Source organism: Phocoena sinus, chromosome 2, assembly GCF_008692025.1.
Source record: "Phocoena sinus isolate mPhoSin1 chromosome 2, mPhoSin1.pri, whole genome shotgun sequence".
Taxonomy (NCBI): domain Eukaryota; kingdom Metazoa; phylum Chordata; class Mammalia; order Artiodactyla; family Phocoenidae; genus Phocoena; species Phocoena sinus.
In genome coordinates this window covers 75,482,303-75,503,514 of record NC_045764.1, presented here as the reverse complement: position 1 = coordinate 75,503,514, position 21,212 = coordinate 75,482,303, and the positions used below count along the sequence as shown (strand labels likewise).

The 21,212-nt window shown below is 44.6% G+C and overlaps 1 protein-coding gene across 4 annotated transcripts in view; it reads left to right on the top strand.

Moving 5' to 3' along the window:
- The window catches only part of FAM81A (family with sequence similarity 81 member A), a 125,785-nt gene that overhangs the window by 46,372 nt on the left and 58,201 nt on the right, over positions 1 to 21,212 (top strand). The window contains exons 1-2 of one of the 4 annotated variants that reach the window (XM_032622632.1): positions 392 to 471; positions 1,204 to 1,246. The exons of 1 other annotated variant lie outside the window; for it this stretch is intronic. The gene's annotated coding sequence lies outside the window, so the exon portion shown is untranslated. Of the gene's footprint in view, positions 1 to 373; positions 472 to 1,203; positions 1,247 to 21,212 lie in introns of those variants that run through there. 2 more of the 4 variants (XM_032622629.1, XM_032622630.1) reach the window with 2 other exon arrangements.

The following is a 21,212-nucleotide window of genomic DNA, read 5'->3' as shown; positions in this document are numbered from 1 at the left end:
ACCATTTCAACACCCCTCTCTTCAAGTCAACCAGCCCTACAAGAGGACTTATTTTCCAATAAGCGAAATCCCCGCCCGCCGACTCCGAGCGGCTGGGCTGCGAGCTGGGTGGGAAACAGCAGCGGGAGGAGAGGCTATTTTGGGTGTGGGAAAGCGGAGGGAGGAGGGGCGGCGCCGCGGGGCTGGGCGCGGGCGCGGGGAAAGCCTCCAGCTCGGGCTGCCACGGCAACCGCGTCCAGGCAACGCGCCCGGAAGCCGCTCGGGCGGCGCGCGGCTGCTCGCGCCCCCCGGGAGCCGCGAACCCGGCCGGGCCGCGCGCCGGGCCAGGCGGCAGGCGCGCGCTGATTGGACGGCGCTCCCCGCGGCGCGGGCCCGCAGCCGGGCGCCTAGCACAGCCAGCGCCAGCGGCCGCCGCACCCAGCCGCGCCGGCGAGGACATGGGCAGCCGCGGCGCGCCCGCCCCCCGCGCCGGTGAGTGCCGCGCCCCGGGCCCCCGCCCTGCCGTCTCCCGTCGCCCGAGGCGGGAGCTCCCCGGGCCAGCCGGTGACCTTGGGGCGGCCGCCGGGGGGCCGGGCTCGGGGGAGAGAGAGCTGACGCTCATGTGACCTGCTGCCGGCCGGAGGGTTTAACTGCATGCTGACGCGAAGGGATGAAGTTGGGCACCGAGCGCGACTGGCGTTGCATTTTTGCGGGGGCCGGGGGAGGTTGCATGCTAGCAAGCCAGCAGAAGCCCCGAAGGACTGTTTGGGGGAGCTGGGGTGGAGCACGGATTGCCAGAGAGCAGTGCCAAGTCAGCCGTCCCGTTACTCAGAGCAGAGTGACCTTGGGCGGGTTCACCTCTCTGCCCCCTCCCCACCCCTTTCTCATCTTTAAAAGGAGGGGCTCGGGTTCTTTGAAGCTCCAGGGTGCTGTTGTGCCGTCTTACGGTGAGCTGAGAAGGGGCCCCCAAGTACCGCAGGTACAGGACATACGAGGCTTAGCCTTGTTTCTTCTACCAGGGGTTTCCATTAATTGGCTCTCAAAGTGGTAAGATATGTTACCGTTTTGTGAAAGATTACGGAGAGAAAGCATATGAGAGAGTGGATTCTCCTGATGCCCAGGTTAAAGCCTCTTGAGTGCTCTAAAGTCATGCCCCAAATCAGGGTTCAGACTCCTGAGTTCTTCCCTGTAGTTAATCTAATAGGAAACTTTGTATTTGAACAGGTAGAATCAAAACCCAATAGTGGCAGAGGCAGCAGCAAATGAAGTGAGTCATTTCTTCAATATGCACGAGGTTGTGTGTGTGCGCGCGCGTGCGTGTGTGCCTGGCTGCGCTCACGCCCTCATCTTAAAGTCTGTGTATGTCAGTGTTAGAAATTATTTCATAGGAGTAAGCAGATTTGAACCTACAGAAGTGCAGCTGTCTCAGAAGCAGGGGCGAACACTTGCAGCTTGCTCTTTAAATGAGCTGGGTTTGTGAAAGTAAATATGTTCTTTACTGAGAAACATCCCTAGCGTTTACCCATTGGGGGATGTGGGGGGCGGGTGAGCGTAGCTGTGCTCCTGAGACTCAGTCATCTGTGTCACCTCTTCTGTTCTTAACATTGGCTGGGGCCCCTTTCTGTGTTCTCAGTTCATAAATTCCCCTCTTCCTGGGAGAGCGAAGGGAGGGAATGCCCTGTCCCTCTCACAGGTTTGGGGTTGCCCCATCTGTCTTTCTGCTCGAAAGCAAACCTTGATATTCCTTCCAGTCTGATTTCATCTGTATAAAAATGTGTGTTGGGAAGACAGATTTTTCAATGTTAATGAATAAGCTTCTGCAAGCTTGTTTACCCGAAGGTTTAATAATCTGTAATGGTTTACATATTAGAAATCTGATAGCGTTCAGATAGAAAAATCCTTACTGCCCAAGAATCCAGCCGCTAAGCCCTACAGACCCTTTAATGAATCACACCTCATTACACTTGGATCCCTTAATAACAAACTGTTCAGCCTCCTGTCCTGCAGGCTGCTAACCTGTGTGTCTCCAACCTGCCTTGCAGTCTCTTGTTTCTTACATCCTGCAGCCACATGCCTTTGTTTTCATTTTGCTGTAGCTGAGTCCATCACCTGTCCGTCCCCTAGCTCCAGAGCCTGAGTGAACAACTTCCCTCAGAACAGCCCTCTCCCATCTCAATCGGTGCAGGGACTGGGCTTCCCCTTGCTTCTCAGTGCTGCCTCCAGACCATTAACCCATCCCTAACAGAGTCTTCTCGCAACATGTCATGCTGTCTGCTTGTGCCCTATACCCTCCTTATCTTCTGAATCAGCGCTTGCCAAACGTGGTGGCTCCTCAGAATCACCTGGAGCACTTTGAAAAACGCAGCCCTTTAGACTCTCCTAAACATACCGCATTAGAATCATCAGGTGGGCAAGACCTAAACATTTTTATTTTAAAAACAAACCCAAAAAGAAGGAAACAGAAGGGGAGGGAAGATGGGGAGGGAAAAGAGAGTTCACCAGGTAATTCTGATGTATGCCCAGGTTTGGGAATCACTTCACTTGATGCTACAAAAAAATTAACAAAGAAACAAACATGAACAACTAACTTGGTTCTGTTCTCTACCTTGTCTCTTGCTGGTGACTTTGGCATCACTGTTGAGGCTCTATTAATTCACTGATCTTGAAGTTCATCAAGGTCCTCAACATCAACATCTATGGCCTTGATTTCTACTTTACTTGAGCCACTCACTTCTTGAACTTGTTGAGTCATGGGAATTTTTTCCACCTTCAAGATCTGGAACTTGGATGTCAGTTTGCTTCGCCGATTCTTTCCACTTAACTGCACCAGACTAACCGTCACTGAAGACTCTGGTCCCGTAATCACTTACTGTTCCAATCCCTTTATGTCTCTGTTTATCTATTTGGAGTGTATACGTTCCAGCCATTTCGGTTTTGTCCAGAATCCCAGAATCCTTTGTCTTAACGTGTTGGACTTCTCATATTCCAGTCCTCAATCCAAAATCACCCTCATCATCTGCTTTTCCTTCTCCCAGTCTGCCAAGTTATCACAAAGACCTTTGCACTGGTTCCACTGTAAACTTATGCTAGCTCTAATTTCACCTAGGTCTTACTTTTCTGTGAAAAAAAAATCCATCTTTTATGAACTCCCAGCTGCATTCCATTAGAGGTTATGCCAGACTTTTCCATTCCTTAAACTTCCAGTCAGTTTCCTTTCTGGAGACAGCCTTTTTTCATTCATGAGATTAAGAATGTTTACATTGGAGTTTACTGCCTTCTGCTTTAATGTTAGTTCCCACTGTACCCTCCTTACCACCCCAAGAATTCTTTTTTACCCATCTTTGTCCTTCTTTATTTCCTCCCTCTGAGGAAGGAAATGTCTATCAGTCCCTTACCCAAGATTAACTCACATGTGTTGCACACTTTGTCTGGACTTTTCCCCTTCCTCCTTGCCTCTTTTGGGAACTTGCTCCATTTGTTATTCCCTTTCTCTAATTTCTTTGGTCCCTCCTTACTCTGCCCCAGCCCTCACTCCACCCTATATTCAAATCATCTTCTCATAGTAAAAGAAATTGTGCTAGAGTTCCAGCTCCATCCAAGAGAACTGTCTGCAGTGATGGAAGTGTTTTGTATCTGTGCTGTCCAGCGTGGTGGTCACTAGCCGTATTGTCACTAGTAGCCATATAGTCACCAGTAGTCAGATGTGACTGCTGAGCACGTGAAATGTGGCAAGTGTGACCGAGCAACTAAATTTCTGATTTTTGTAAAATTTCAATTAATTTAAATTCAATTGAAATAGTCACCTGGGGCTGACGGCTGCTGGATTGGGCAGCGCAGTTCTGCACCCTGCGCCTCTGTTGAACTGTCCTCAGGTTTCCCCGCCTCGGACTGCCCACTTACTCCTTCTGGCCTCAGCCCCACCTTTCTGTTGAAACTGCTGTCGAGTAGGGCTCCAGCAGAGGTATCCAGGTTGCAGAGCTGAGGCCTGTACCCTGTCTCCCTGCTCCTTGGTCTCTGCCCCGCATCTGGTGCCAGCGGGCACCCTTTTCCCCAGCCTCTCTCTTCCGGCGTCTCCTTGTCGCTGCCTCTTCGGGGGCAACTCAGACCTCACTTACCTCCTTTCTCTTCCTGACTTCTGAATGGGAGGTTCAGTGGGATCCTGTCCTGGGCCTTTTTCTTACCTGGCCTCCTCCCTTCTCCCAGCATCAACCCCATCTCAGGGCCAACATTAGTCGCTAATGGACAGTTACCTTGTGCCTCACGGGGCACCGTGGGTCTCTTGTTATCATGTCCTTCAATCCTCGCTCCACATCTGTGAGGCAGATAGCCTTATCGTTGCTGTTATGGAGTGAAGAAATTGAAGCAGAGAGAAATGAGAATAACTTAAGCAATTGTTACTACTGCTGGTTGTTAAGGAGCGAACTGAGAGAGCAGCCCTGGCAATCTGCCTTCGAGCTCTGCTTTTAACCAGGTTTTACTCAGCCCCCCCAGACGCCTTCAAACCTCCATTTCCAGCTTTCTGAATCCCATTCAGAATTTAATACCCAGAAGCCCAGCTCTTTTGTCTCTAAACAGCTCTTCATCCTAGCTTCCTTAATCTTTTTTCCCCTGTTAACTTTTTATTTTGAAATATTTCAGATTTACAGAAAAATTGCAAGAATCATTTAAATAATTTCTATATACTTTTCATCCAAATTCTATAAATAATAACTATTCACCACACTTGCTTTTTCTTTCTCACACATTCGCTCTCTTTTTCTACACACATACACAAGCATGCACACACACATACATGTGTTGTGATTTTTTTTGAACCTTCAGAGTAAGTTATGGACACGATGCCCCTTTACCTCCACCCTCAAATACTTTAGTGTATATTTCCTAAAAAATACAAGGGCATTTTCTTGCATAACAAACATCAAAATCAAAACATTGACATCGATTCTGTACTATTATCCAATCTACAAACCTTATTCAAGTGTCACCAAGAGTCCTAATAATGTTCTTTAGAGCGAAAGAAGGAAAAAAAAATCTTAAAAAAAAAAAAAAAGCCTCTTCCTGGTCCAGGATCCAGGTCCAGGGTCTTGCACTGTGCTAGTTGTCTTGCCTCATTAACTTCCTTTATTCTGGGCAGTTCCTCAGTCATTCTTTGTCTTTCATGACCTTGACACGTTGGAAGCGCCAGGCTGTTTATTTTGTAGAATACCCTTTAACTTGGGTTTGTCTGGAGTTTTCTCGGGGTAGGTCCAGGTCCAGGTTATCCATCATCAGAAAAGCATCCCACAGGGTAGAGAGACATCATGTCCCTCTTGGTACATCTGTCATGATTTTCGTGCTGTCATCATCCTCTCTATGACCTGTTTTTGCTCTCTTGGGTTATTCTGACTTGTCTCCTCTTCACACTCCTACATCCAGTTGGCTGTTGAGTGTTGCAGTGCTCCCTGCGCAGCCTCCTTCAATTTGTCCCTTCCTTTCCATTCCTCCTGTCTCTCCTGTTGTGGAGTCAAGGTCTCCGCGCATGGTCCTGGCAACTGTTTATCATGGCTTACCAGCAGGAATCCGTGTGTGCGGTAATTTTCACTGGTCAATACTTCCTCTGCTCTGTCCTCCCCTCCACCCTTTCTCGAGCCATCCTGCATTTACTTGACCCACCCCTTTGAATAGCCCACTCGAATGGCTGCTTCTCAAATGCATTTCCTGCTGGCCCAGTTCAAACTGATCCTGCCCCTGTCTGGAGGCCGTGCGTGGCTTGTGCCACCACTTGGCACCTACCAGCCTCTTCACTCTTGCATGGTGGCTTGTCTGTTCTAGTTCCCTATTGAATCGAAGCTCCTGAGTGCAGGAGCTGTGTCTTATTCAGCACTGCAGAGGCTCAGTGAATATTTGTTGACTAGACTAAATGACTTGATTAAAATCATTAAGCAAATGCGCAGGCTGACCTTAGAGTTGTCTGCTAACGTGCTGTACGTGGTGGTAGGCGTGAGGCCCGTGCTTTACTCTGAGGGTCAGGTAGGTGTTGGTTCAAAATAGGGCCTGTTAGCAAAACGATACGTAATTCAGAAAGGTATTTCCATGTTGTAAGTGGAATAAATGATTCCCGCCCCCATGACATCTTAACTTTGTGTATATGTGTCAAGACAAAGAAAGGGCAGGTTGGATTTTTTTAAAAAAGAAGAGAGAGAAACCTAACAGCATATTAAAAAATGGCCCATCTATTTCTTCACACCCCAAGTGAACAACTGAATGTGTGAGGAGCAGTTTCTCAGGCTCACTTCCTCCCTTCGAGCCCTCGAGCCACCTGTTCTCTCCTCTCCATTGTCACCCCGACTTTCTCTCTGCTCCCGTCAGCACTGCCGCCCTTCCTCCATGCTCCCTACACTGTTTCTCTTCCTCATTTCACTCTTTCTGCCTGTTCCTTTCTCTTTTTTTTTTCTTTTTTTTTTTTCCTTTCTCTGAATAATTCTTGTTTTCCTCCTTCTCCCTAGATTGATTCTTTTATTTCTTGACTTCTTGGATGTGGTTTCATGTCCCATAGGTTTTTAACCTAAAAGCAGGTGAAAAAAGGATAAAACAATGGCTTTGTACTACTCGGTGGGCTTTTTTTGATTCCCCGCCTCTCCCCGCCACTGAGGGTCAGTAGATCTTGGTATTGTAAAAACGTAGTCATCAGTGATAATAAAATGGTTTATGTGATTACCTTTCTGCTACGGCAAGAGAGTTACTGGGAACATGCTGACAAACATCAAAAGGGCTGAAGTTTTCAGTCTGTTAAGGCAAAATTGGTGCTTGAGGTCAGCAGTCCGACCGCAGGGTGGTGAGTTGTTGAGGTTACTGGAACAGGAGTATTCCTCCTTGAGGTGTGCCTGCACTTGCTGGCTACGGCCAGCCTTCTTTCTCTCCTGAGAATGCTTTTGTGCCAATAACATCTCTGGACAAAGTAGCTGCAGAAGTGAAGGCAAGAGATTCTGCTGCTCAGCTGAGTGGGGCTGAAATAACAAGCGTGTTTACGTGGGAGAGAATGAGGGGGGTTGCTTTTGCATTATGGAATTCTTAAAATTGTTTAACCGGGAAGATGTTATTCAGAAACCCCTGGTGCCTTCAGCTTGTTTTTTGTTTATTTCAGATGTCTTCCCCCGCCCCCCCCCACCCCCCGTTTTTAATTATCTCTAGAAGAGCTCAGGAGGCCTCCCCTGCCCTCTCTAAAATAGTTATAATATTAATGTGCTGAACTCAAGTCGTTACTCCAGATGAAAGAGTGTCTCACAGACTCCCGTGTTCGACGGGGAAGTCCAGGCCCCTCCCGCCATGTATGAGGAAAAGGGCAGAGACAGGAGACTGGATCTTTCTTTCCAGCCCAAATCCTTAGCTTTTCAGCCAAAGACTGGTGTCGGGTATGAACCCAAAAGTCACGACTAGCATTCTGTCCGCGTGAGTATACAAAGTCATGCCTTCCCCTCCTCTGTACTATCCTGGATGCATCGGGGGTGTAGGTAGTTTGGGAGGGAGAGAGTTTACGCAGGCTTTTCATAATACTTTTTCTGTTCTAGCTGGTGCATTCGGCAGATTCCTTTTTTAACATTTGGTAATGTGTCTTCTCTAATGCTAGAAAGAAAAGTTGCCAAATATAGCTGTGGATCATAATAAAACACCCTAAAGGTAATACGAACACACTTCTGGTGTGGGTGCGGGCATGGGTGAGCGCCCGTGCTCACTGCAGGGCAGCCTGAAGCAGAGCTCACGGCTGGAAGGCACCTTGAGTCAGCAATTGATATGTCATTTGGGCAGAGCCAGTCAGTAATTAAAATGATGGGCCTTACCAAAGTAGAACAAGCAAATGAACCAATGTTTACGAGCATCTGTGAAGGGGCACTGCACCCGTCTCAGGGGGGTTACAGATCCACGTGGTGTGTAGTCCCTGCTGCCCGACCGCAGCTCAGCTGGGGAGACAGAACCCACGAAAAGTTCAAATTAACAATAGAAGATTTAAATAGCATTTCAAAATAGCTGTTATTAATAGATGGGAACAGAAACCAATCTGTTTTTGCAGGGATTCTCCTAAAAATGTTAGCATCGTTCCAAGCTGTGCAGGGTGGATTAGAGCAACATCGGTGGCCACTCCTTGAGTTCCAGGGGTCCCGATGATTTCAGTCCACTCGTGAATCCATCTGGACCTGTCGGAGGCCACGTGTATGTTGCAGATTTACAGGATCCCATCAGTTATGCAGCAGTCCCTGCCCTGACTGCAAGGCCACTGTAAATGATTTGAACATTTTGAAGTTCGTTTTCGTATGGGTCAGAAATACAGCCACCCTTCACCTTTCTACCATCGACAGAATTCCCCTGGTGAATGCACTGATGTGGAGCGGAAAGGACACAGGTCTTGCAAGGTGGATTGAAGGCCATTTCCACAAAAATGATTGGAAATAACTGCCTTGGGACCCTGTTGGTGGCGGGATGGGGGAAGGACTCACTCTCCCTGGAGCCGAAGCTGTTTGGAAGGCTGTGCTGCTGGCTCCCACTGATGGCAGCCCCGAGCCTGATATAAGGGCAACCCAGGGCTCCACGGGGGCTTTAACGCGGGTCCTGGGCTCAAGCCTCATTATGTACCCACAGGGAATGGGTACAGATTAGCAAACTGGGAGTTGTTCAGTCGATACAGAGTTTCAGTTTTGGAAGGTGAAGAAGTTCTGGAGATCTGTTGTACCACAATGTGCATGTAGTTAATACTATACTCTAAACTTTAAAATGTTTAAGGTGGTCCATTTTATGTTATATGTTTTTAACCATGGTAAAACAAAACTTACCAGCAAACTTACTTTAAACTGAGCCATTGACTCTTTTACACCCAGAATCAGTCGTGTCTCTTTGGTTTTGATAGCTAGAAATGGGCAGTTTCTGCATTTTCTCTTTGTTTATGTGTCTTTTCTCATTGGTTCCTTCTTTTATGCAAGAAGTTTTCACTTAAATTTTTGTCTTGAAAATAGCATACTCATTGAAGTATTTTGAAAAGAAGGAAAAGTAGAATAGAAATGTACCCAGGGCCATTGTTTTGATTTATTTCTTTCCGCTGTTTAAAAAAATATTATTGTAATAGTACTTCTAGCACAGGAACCCCTGCCACACTGTCTCCAGGATGGCTGAGGGATTTCTGGGTTGCTGGGGTAATGTGCTATTGAAAAAATATGTATATCAGACTGTGTCAGGTAAGCTTCATTTGCCGTTGACCTAATGCGTCCAGAGAGGGACGTTTTGTTGTGAAGATGCCCGACGTCGTAGAGGCTGTGTGAGGCCTTACAACATTCCTTCCTTTGGAGACTTACCCAAGATTTCCCTCAGATCCACCTCATAACCATAATGCCATCTACATCCCAAAGTATGCTAGCCCAATATATTTCTAGTAAGTGATCTCGGAGGGACAGCAGTGAGCGGTCCTGAGGAGAGATCTTAGTTCCCTGCCCAGCAATTGAACCTGGGTAGCCTGGATGAAAACCAGGAATCCTAGGTGCGAGTCCACCAGGGGCTAGGGGCTAGAGGCTAGAAGCAAATTGGCCCTAGCTCTTTACCCCGTTTGAAAGCAAGAATGTTTCAAGGAGGCAAAAACTGTAAAAACAGGGTTTCCCTGGTGGCGCAGTGGTTAAGAGTCCGCCTGCCGATGCAGGGGACACGGGTTCATGCCCCGGTCCGGAAAGATCCCACGTGCCGCGGAGCGCCTGGGCCCGTGAGCCATGGCCGCTGAGCCTGTGCGTCCGGAGCGTGTGTGCCGCAGCTGGAGAGGCCACAACAGTGAGAGGCCCGCGTACCGCAAAAACAACAACAACAAAAAAACTGTAAAAACAGGTACAAAGTGTATTATTAAAGACACAGCACAACGTATGGGAGAGCACACAGAGAAGCAGTTTGTTTATTTAAGACAGAAGCAAGGCAGAAATACACACCTGGAGGGGAGTGTGGGAGTCCCGGATGAGGAGTGCAGTGAAGAGGGGATTTAAATCACTTATAGGGGACAGCCCTTCCGGTCTTTGTTTACATTTGGCCAATTATCTCGTTTCTTTTTTCACACCTGACTGGGCCTAGGACCCTCCCCAAGATGTGTGCGCAACTTTTTGCTAAGATGGATCCCTCCGCAGAGGCCTGTGGGTGCATTCCACACTTACGATGGGGTGACACCCTCTCCCTTTTTGACCCCCAAGGCGCCTTCCTGCGCATGTGCAGACAGGGAAGTTTTCTTTGATCTCAGGAGTGGGCACCTTATCTCTTTACTTTAGCAGAACTCAGCTTCTGCCACTAGCTTTGTCCTTGGAGTGTCTGGGTGAGAACAAAGCTTCAGTTTTACTCCACTTGACAGACACCAGCTGTCTGGCCCAGGGGCCCATCTATCTCCTGCCTCCTAAAGATGGCTCATCCCTTCTCCAAAATTCCAGCCAGATATAGGGAGAGGGGAACTGCCTCTTAAGAAGGAGACAGGGTGTGCTTATTTATGCTGTTTCATTTTCTTTGTACATAATTAGGAGGCACTCCCCCAGTCTGAGCCCCGTTATTAATTTATGGAAAGTTCCTGCTATTACCAGTGGTCCTTCTTTGACCTTCTTATCAGTGCTTTGGCTTTCGAATTAGTCATCCCTGGCCTCAGTTGCAAAGCCCTCTGCCTTCTCTTAGTACTGAAAACACATCATTTACGCAGATACCGGCTCTTCACACTATAGAACAATCTTAGCGATTTGACGCAGGGGTGGAGTAGGGAAGTAGCACTGAAGGTAGCCACAAGTCAAGGGAGCATGCGTTCCTGCAGAGAGGGGCCCCTGGTGGTCAGATGGGAGAAGGGTGAAGGCAGGTGAGGGTGGCCTATGCACACAGAGGGGCTTGTCCTTGATAACTCATCCATCTCTGCTGGCCCAGGGTCGGGCAAGCTCCCCACCTTGGAGAGGAAGATGGCAGGGGTAGAACTTAAAAATTTGAAGGGTCCTCTAAGCTCATAAAATGTTTGAACCACCTAAATTGTGCCACAGGGCAAAGCTCTGTTCCCAGGCCCTGGTTATGGTTCTATATAGTACTGAAAATCCAGTTTCAAATCTTGTTCTTAAAAAAAAAAAAAAAAAGTAACATTATAGCTGGTAAGTATTTTCTATGTTACTTCATACTCTTTGTAACCATTATTTTAAAGAGCTATTGGTATCCTTTTGAGTGGATGTTCCATGTTTTAATTAACTACTCTTTTGTTGTTGGACATTTAACCAATAACCATTTATAGAAAATGTTGCCATCTAGATAAGACCACATATTCAGTATGGAAAAAGGCGTGAAGGGTAGAGATTTGATGGAGATTAGTTACTGTTGCCCTGTAGTTCTAATTTGGTGGTCCCCAGAATGTACAGGGCAAGATTGAGTTCTGTGCATGTCCTGAGGGACTAACAGTTTGACTCCCTTCAAGCTCATGGTCTTTGCAGATTTGGGTTTTTTTTTTTTTTTTTTTTGCGGTACGTGGGCCTCTCACTGCTGTGGCCTCTCCCATTGCGGAGCACAGGCTCCGGACGCGCAGGCTCAGTGGCCATGGCTCACGGGCCCAGCCGCTCCGCGGCATGTGGGGTCTTCCCGGACCAGGGTGCGAACCTTTGTCTCCTGCATCCGCAGGCAGACTCTCAACCACTGCGCCACCAGGGAAGCCCAGATTTGGGTTTTTTTAAGTGAGGGCAAGAAGAAGTAATTTTCTTTCTTTTTTGATGATATAATGAAAAATAAATGGAAGAAGTTAAACAGTATGCATTTAGTTGAAGCCCCCTGGAGTCCTCTGTCTCCCACTCAGAGATGAATATGACGTTGATTTGGTGTTTGTCATTTCTACATTCGTCTTTAGCTGTTATAGATTTGGCATATTATTTGGCATATTTTAAACTTTTATGAAAATGTCATCATAGTGTCCATACCCTTCTTCAGCTTGCTTTTTTACTTAATGTATTTGTGAGAGTTGTTCGTGTTGGGACTTGTAATTCTAATCCAGTTATTTCCACAACTGTTTGTTCCTTCACTGCATGGATATATCACAGTTTATCCATCCATTTGCCTGATGATGGGTGTTCAGTACCCCCGCTCTGCCCACTTTTTTGCTCTTAGAAAACAGTGCTGCCTTAAGTACTCTTCTAAAGGTCTCCTGTGGACCTGTGTGAGAAGCTTTTTGGGTATTTCTTAGCAGTGGAATTATTGGGTCATGAGGTTTGTGCATCTTCGGCTTTACTAGATATTGAAGATTACTTTCCAAAGTGGTGGTACTTCACATTCCCACCTGATGTTCCCATTGTCCCACATGTGCTCCTGTCTATACTCAGTCTGCCAGTCTGATGGGATAAATTGGTATCTCTTGTGTTTTTATCTCTTGCAGCAAATTAGATTTATTTTATAATTTTCTTCCACTGGCCAGAACAGAGCCAGTGTTAGGAAAGAAACTGTTAAAGTTCTTATTCTTTCTATAATATCCTTTTTAAAAATTTTTTTATTTTTAAATTTTATTTATTTTTGGCTGCATTGGGTCTTTGTTGCTGCGTGCGGGCTTTCTCTAGTTACGGTGAGCAGGGGCTACTCTTCATTGCATTATGCGGGCTTCTCATTGTGGTGGCTTCTCTTGTTGCGGAGCACGGGCTCTAGGCGTGCGGGCTTCAGTACTTGTGGCACGCAGGCTCAGTAGTTGTGGCTTGCGGGCTGTAGAGAGCAGGCTCAGTAGTTGTGGCGCACAGGCTTCGTTGCTCTGCGGCATGTGGGGTCTTCCTGGACCAGGGCTCGAACCCATGTCCCCTGCATTAGCAGGCAGAATCTTAACCCCTGTGCCACCAGGGAAGTCCTTCTACAATATCCTTTTGAGATTTTTCTAACACAACCATTTAGATATCTATTAAGTGACTTAAAAGTTAGATTTTGAAATAAATATTCTCTTCCCAGTGATCAGAAGTATACCCTGTATAGTTTGGTGTCAGAGTCCCAGCTGACTGCACCTACCGACAGGGTCCAGGTGACTGCCCCTTGGCTGGTCTCTGCTGTATTCTGTTGGTTAGGAGCAAGTCCCAGGTCCCACCACACTCAGGGGAGGGGTTTACCCAGGTATGAATTCCCGGAGGTTAGGAGCATGGGGGCCACCTCTGCAGGAATCTGGCCTTCACAATAGGTCCCATGTTTCAGTGTCATGGTTTAAATACTCAGCACTGTTAGGGCAGTCAGAGACGTTCAGATTTCAGAAGACTGACTTACCCAAGTCCAGTTCTCATCAGAGGTGTCACGTCAGAGTACTAATTCATGATGAGAAGAGAAGCTGGCAGGTAGCCTGGGGCTCGAGTTTGCTGATTCCTGTGTTTTCTCCTTTTGTGCACATCCACATGGGAAGCTAAATGATGTGCTTGGTGAGTGCGGGCTCAGGCAAGAGGAGTGACAGGATCATCTGAGTGGCCAGTGTCATTGAGCCCTGACAGCTTTATGCATCCCTCTCCATAATAGGGTTCTTCCTGCTACCCCAGTTTCTTAGGTTCTTGGAAACACTGATCAACTTTGCCTCTCCATACTCTGCTTTTACTAGACATGCTGTGTGTCCCATCTCCCTTTCTGGTTGCCCATTAAGTCTCTAGTTGGAATATAATTCAATTGATTAAATTCAGCATTTTGAAATGACTTCATTGTAGTCATCTCTCCTTGAGATTCATTCATCCGGCAAACACTTATTGATCAGCTATGTGCCAGGTGCTTGAGACTGAGCTGTGGACAGTACAACTCCTCATGGAGCTCACAGTATAGAGCCAAAGACTGACAGTGAGCCAGTGAGCACAGGTGTGATGACTGTTTGCCTTGTTACCTCTGGGAGTATTGGCAGTATCTTGGGTTGTTCTTACAGATCTGCTGATTTCATCCCTCCTTGATTCTTTAGGTTTCATTGTCAGTGTCTCACCTTAACTTCAGTTTTGAAAGTAGCTTGCAATCTGCCCCACTGACTTTTTATACTACCTGTGTCATTTTGTAGAACAAAGGAAGGAAAAGGAAAACAAGACACCAAAAAGTTGAACTAAACCCGGACTATAAATAGTATTTCAGTGTAGATATCCATCAGTCAGGGGCTGCCTAACGAGTATGATAGGTCCATTTAATGGAATATTATGCAGGCATTAAAAATTGTAATATGTATCTTTACATATTGACAGAAGGATGTTCAGGATATAGTGTTATTTAGGAAATGCACGGTGCACATAGTATAGAGTAGGATTTCATTTTTTTCATAAAGGAAAATTATATGTATCCTGAAGAGAGATCTTAAAACAAGGTAAATTGATGTAAATATCAACACTCTCTGAGGGGTGATTTTCAATTTATTCTTCATACCTTTATGTACAGCCTAAATTTTTAAATTATATTACTTTATTAATCACAAAAAGCATTTTTCAGTTTAAGGAAAGGTGTTTTTTAAAATGTTCCAAATTTCTTCATACAAAGTATGTGTGTTGCAGTTTGTGTGTATGTGTGTGTATGTGTGTGTGTGTGGCTTGTGCTGCGAGGCTTGTGGGGTCTTAGTTCCGTGACCAGGGATCAAACTCGGGCCCTCGGCAGTGAGAGTGCAGAGTCCTAACCAGTGGACCGCCAGGGTATTCCCGCAAATTGTTTTTTTCATGTATGTGCTCTGGTTTCAAAAACACAAGTGACAGTAGCATGGCTTCAGTCCATCTGTAACCTCAGCTCACATCGGTGCCAGAGGAACAGCTTTGGCCAAATGAAAGGGTGATAGCAAGTACCTAATGATTTCCCCACTAACCCACCACAATAAACAATATAATAGGGCTTTAAACAAATGAATACTATATTTGCTGAACCTTTTATATAAAGTTTTACTGTAAAAAACAGATATATTTTCTGTCAGATGTGATGAAAGGACATTAAGCAGGGAAGAGAAAGGAACAGCCCTTTTTGGAAGCATATCCAGTGCCCCGAGGCCAGACTCTGTTCTGGACACCCCACCAACCTCTCTATGAGTGATGCCTGCTGATGAAAAGGCCGGGACCCTAGGCTCAGATTCCTGCTCTCTTCCTTCCTGTGACATCGGCACAGTTGCTGAACATTTCTAGGTCTCTGTTTCCTCTGGTTAAATGGAGGTGATAAGATCAGACCCTTCACGAATGATTGTGAGGATGAATTCCGTTAATGCACACAACCATGCTGCATGAATGCCTGACATGGGGTCAGGACTCCAAAGAGGGAGCAGCTATTAGTTCTGTGGTCCCCAACCCGACAAGCCCACTAGGATCATAGTTATTGGGGAAGCCGGGCTTCAAATAAGGACCTTCCTGACCCCACCACCCATGTCTTCCACGATGGAAAAGTATGTTGGACTGTAGCTGTGGAAAGGGAGAGCGCAGAGGAGGGAAAGGAGAGATGGGAGAGGGAAGGAAAATGGACTGTGGAAAGAGAAAGTTAAGAAGAGGGAAAGAGCAAAAGAAGATGAATGGAGAGGGGTGAGTGGGAGGAAAAGAGAACATCAAGCGAGAGGAGGCAGTGAGAGGGGAGGGAGAAGAGCTGAATAGCAATGGAGAGAAAGGAGTAAAGAGGCTCTGAGGGAACCCTCAGCCCCTCTTCCCTTCTGGGCCCCATCCTGTCCCTCCCAGGAGGGATTCCTGGTCCAGCATCTGCCACTGCAACCTCTCCCCTATTCTGAGATGCTCTCGCCGCTGGCTGTTCACTGCCCGTGAGTTTCCCATCCCTGATCAGTCCTTGCTGCCCCAGGACAGAGTCCAAGCCTGAGCCTGGCCTCAGAGATCAGTTAAGGAACACTCCCACCTGTCTTCCTAGACACGCCTTCCACTATTCTCCACCCTCTCTCCTTTCACTCTATTTTTAACTATAAGGAAATCAGCTTTTTTTTTCCCCCACCACCACATTACAACGACTTAATTCATAAATGCTTTGCCTATTTTTTTAATTCTGACACTCAGCAGAACACATCAGTGCTGTATTGTAATAGTAAACTGAAAAACTAAATTTTAATGTTTCCATAAAAATTGTCATTTTAATTTGTTAAGTTCATGTATCATTTTACATTAAAATGATATGTAGGTATTTCTATCCAGTGTCATCTTACTTACAAAAATAGAACAATTTATTGGGATTAATGTTTCCTTTTGTCATTAAATACTATATATGTATCTGAGAATATCTCAGAATCCTTATAATCAGAAATAACTATTTTGGTTTAGATAATAGCATTTCCCTTTACTCTTCTTTTAACCTCCAAATTCTGTTGATGTATTGCATATTTTGGGCATTGTAATCTTACTTTCTCTTATTTCTTTCAATTCTTCTGTCTTTACCTACCTGTCCCTTCCCCTGATATCCCCAAGTTTTTAAACTCATAAACTGGGGATTGATATTATAACAGCAAAATATGGCACGATCAAAACAGTGTACGACCCAGACCTGCCTGATAGTGTTGCAGACCCACTTGTGGTGCTAGAGATGAGATTTATAAACGTGCAAGAGCTGATGCCCTCAGGCAAGGGAGCCAGAATTAATAGGAAGATCTGGAAACAATTTTTGATAAGTCACTTAATCCAGTGACATTTATTTTTAATCCTTATTCATTAGGAATATAGATCCCTTTGTTGTGGCAAAGAATCATGATACTAACCAACCAAGAGACCTAACAGATAAACACTTGCCCACCACACTCATGAAAAGGGCACCAATTCTGAACAGACGTCAGTGTGTGTTGTGGACTCATGCCATGTGACATTTTCTCTCACAGAGAGTGCATAGTGCTTGGTTTGTTACAGGGAGGTGTGTTATTGAAAAGCAATCTCACACAATGAGTGGTGGGTAGACTCCTTTTTCAGAAAGGGGATGTAGCTGGGCTTCTGTAGCTGAGGCAGGATAATTCCAGGTGGATGAAATGACTTTCAGAAGAAGGCATTGCAAAGGTCTCCATTCATTCCCAGGTATTATATTGAGTGACTAATGTTTGGGATTCGGGCTCAGTAGAGAACTATACTTTTAACTAAACCGTATTCTCTGATGCCTTTATTGCTGCAATTTCTGATACTGGAACGCTAATCATGCTGTCATTGTGTGGATTCTTTTTTTAAAAAAAATATTTATTTATTTAATTATTTTTGGCTGTGTTGGGCCTTCGTTTCTGTGCGAGGGCTCTCTCTAGTTGCAGAGAGCGGGGGCCACTCTTCATCGCGGTGCGCGGGCCTCTCACTGTCGCGGGCTGTCTTGTTGCGGAGCACAGGCTCCAGACGCGGAGGCTCAGTAGTTGTGGCTCACGGGCCCAGTTGCTCCGCGGCATGTGGGATCTTCCCCGACCAGGACTCGAACCCATGTCCCCTGCATTAGCAGGCAGATTCTCAACCACTGCGCCACCAGGGAAGTCCATTGTGTGGATTCTCATAGGTCAACTCTGTGTCCGTTAAGATTTGAAACATGCCCTGAAGGAGCATATAAGTTAGTAGGGGAGACAGACTATTAAACAGCTAAGAATAATAGGACATAGTAAGTAGTATAAAGCACACAGAATAAAGAGCTAAAGGATACACACGAGGGAGCCATTTTATTGAATTGAAGGGCTGGTGGGGCCTTACAGGATTAGTACGAGTTTTCTCGGCAGGCAGAGGTGGGAAGAGTATTTCTGATAGAGCACCCAGGCAAAGGTATGATGGCAGCAACGTGCCGCAGGACAGTGGTAGGTGGGGTGGCTTTGGGGTGGGTTAGAGTTAACTGGGCTCTGGTATGGAGTGGCCAGGGATGAGGCTGAAGAAGGGGTTAGGCTGGGGTGTGTTGAGAGTAAAGGAAGTAGAGGGAATCCCGGAGTGTGGCACAGAGAAAGTATGGCACAACCTCTCTGTTCTCTACTTTGGGAACTCCTACTCATTCTCATCAGTTCTTCCCTGAGCTAGTTGCTACCCAGGAAAAAAACAAAGCCCTCTCCCTTTTTCCTCCCCATGTTTTTTTTTTTTTAATGTTAAAAATATTTTTTTCTACATTGAGGTATAATTGACATATAGCATTATATTAGTCTCAGGTATACAACATAACGACTCTATATTTGTATATATTGCAAAATGATCACCACAATAAGTCTGGCTGACATCGGTCAGCACACATAGTTAGAAAATTTTTTGTGTGTATGATGAGAACTTTTAAGATTTACTTTCTTAGGATCTTTCAAATATGCAATACAGTATTATTAACTATAGACATCATGCTGACATTACATTCCTATGGCTTATTTATTTTATAGCTGCAAGTCTGTTCCTTTGACCCCCTTCACCCATTTTGCCTACTTCCCAGTGCCTGGCTCTGGCAACGATCATTCCGTTTTCTGTATCTATAAGTTTGGTGGGGTTTTTATGTGTTTGTTTTGTTTTTTAAGATTTAAAGTAAGATCATACAGTTGCAAATGACAAGATTTTATTCTTTTTTCTGGCTGAATAGTGTTCCACTGTGCATGTGTGTATGTATTTGCGTGTGCGTGAGTGTGTATGTGTGTGTACATCTCACATTATCTATTCATCACACTTAGGTAGTGTCCATATCTTGGCTATTTTAAATAATGCTGCAGTGGACATAGGGTGAATATAACTTTTTGAGTTAGTGTTTTCTCCCCATGCGTTTCTGTCTGTTCATATGATTAGTTAGCCAGTTATCCCAGTGTTTCCTGGTTGGTGGGGATGTCTACCTTTCTCTGTAGGCTGTGAAGCCCTTGAGGGAGGGGATTTTTATCTTACCTGTTTAGGTTGTCTACATAATAGATGCCAAATGTCTCTTAGGCTGGGTTATTCTATAGATTAACACTTCAGCTAAGTTATTTTACAACTTCAGAATTGTAAAGATTCTGTGATCCTAAATATTAACATCTTTCACACTGGCTTAAATTTTGTAGTCTAAATGGCAAAAATTATTATCTTTAATACTGAAGAACTCCTTTGGCATTATAGATTGTTTGGCCTGAATCACTTTTTTTCTTAAATGCATTTTGTTTAAATTCAAAATTCTTTGTCTAGAAAAGTCAAATGTTCACATTTTGAAACTCTAAAAATAACATACTGGATAGATGATGCCAAAACAATGGTTTCAATCAGAAATGCTTTCTGAATCCAACATCTAAATGAGAACTAATTACAGAATCAGATCACAGTTACTAGGCATTGTTTTAAGGCAATTAACAACAGTATTGAGAAACCTAAGTAATGAAATTTTTTTTGAATTTTATTTATTTTTTTATACAGCAGGTTCTTATTAGTTATCCATTTTATACACATCAGTGTATACATGTCAATCCCAATCTCCCAGTTCATCCCATCCCCCCATCGCCCCCGCTTTCCCCCCTTGGTGTCCATACATTTGTTCTCTACATCTGTGTCTCTGTTTCTGCCTTACAAACTGGTTCATCTGTACCATTTTTCTAGATTCCACATAGATGTGTTAAATATACGGTATTTGTTTTTCTCTTTCTGACTTACTTCACTCTGTGTGACAGTCTCTGGGTCCATCCACGTCTCTACAAATGACCCAATTTCATTCCTTTTTATGGCTGAATAATATTTCATTGTATATATGTACCGTATCTTCTTTATCCATTCATCTGTTGATGGGCATTTAGGTTGCTTCCATGACCTGGCTATTGTAAATAGTGCTGCAGTGAACATTGGGGTGCATGTGTCTTTTTGAATTATGGTTTTTTCTGGGTATATGCCCAGTAGTGGGATTGCTGGGTCATATGATAATTCTATTTTTAGTTTTTTAAGGAACCTCCATACTGCTCTCCATAATGGCTGTATCAATTTACATTCCCACCAACAGTGCAAGAGGGTTCCCTTTTCTCCACACCCTCTCCAGCATTTGTTTGTTGTCTGTAAATTTTCTGATGATGCCCATTCTAACTGGTGTGAGGTGATATCTCATTGTAGTTTTGATTTGCACTTCTCTAATAACTAGTGATGTTCAGCGTCTTTTCATGTGCCTCTTGGCCATCTGTATGTCTTCTTTGGAGAATTGTCTACTTAGGTCTTCTGCCCATCTTTTGATTGGGTTGTTTGTTTTTTTTAATATTGAGCTGCATGAGCTGTTTATATATTTTGGAGATTAATCCTTTGTCCGTTGATTCGTTTGCAAATATTTTCTCCCATTTTGAGGGTTGTCTTTTCGTTTTGTTTATGGTTTCCATTGCTGTGCAAAAGCTTTTAAGTTTCATTAGGTCCCATTTGTTTATTTTTGTTTTTATTTCCATTATTCAAGCAGGTAGGTCAAAAAAGATCTTGCTGTGATTTATGTCAAAGATTGTCCTTCCTATGTTTTCCTCTGAGAGTTTTATAGTGTCGCATCTTACATTTAGATCTTTAATCCATTTTGAGTTTATTTTTGTGTATGGTGTTAGGGAGTGTTCTAATTTCATTCTTTTACATGTAGCTGTCCAGTTTTCCCAACACCACTTATTGAAGAGACTGTCTTTTCTCCATTGTATATCCTTGCCTCCTTTGTCATAGATTAGTTCACGATAGGTGCATGGGTTTGTCTCTGGGCTTTCTATCTTGTTCCATTGATCTATATTTCTGTTTTTGTGCCAGTACCATATTGTCTTGATTACTGTAGCTTTGTAGTATAGTCTGAAGTCAGGGAGTCTGATTCCTCCAGCTCTGTTGTTTTCTCTCAAGATTGATTTGGCTATTCGGGGTCTTTTGTGTCTCCATACAAATTTTATGATTTTTTGTTCTAGTTCTGTAAAATATGCCATTGGTAATTTGATAGGGGTTGCACTGAATCTGTAGATTGCTTTGGGTAGTATAGTCATTTTCACAATATTGATTCTTGTAATCCAAGAACATGGTATTTCTCTCCATCTGTTTTGTGTCATCTTTGATTTCTTTCATCAGTGTCTTATGGTTTTCTGAGTACAGCTCTTTTACCTCCTTAATTATGTTTATTCCTAGGTATTTTATTCTTTTTGTTGCAGTGGTGAATAGGATTGTTTCCTTAATTTCTCTTTCTGATCTTTCATTGTTAGTGTATAGGGATACAAGAGATTTCTGTGCATTAATTTTGTATCCCACAACTTTACCAAATTCATTGATTAACTCTAGCAGTTTTCTGGTGGCATCTTTAGGATTCTCTATGTATAGTATCATGTTGTGTGCAAACAGTGACAGTTTTACTTCTTCTTTTCCAATTTGTATTCTTTTTATTTCTTTTTCTTCTCTGATTGCTGTGGCTAGGACTTCCAA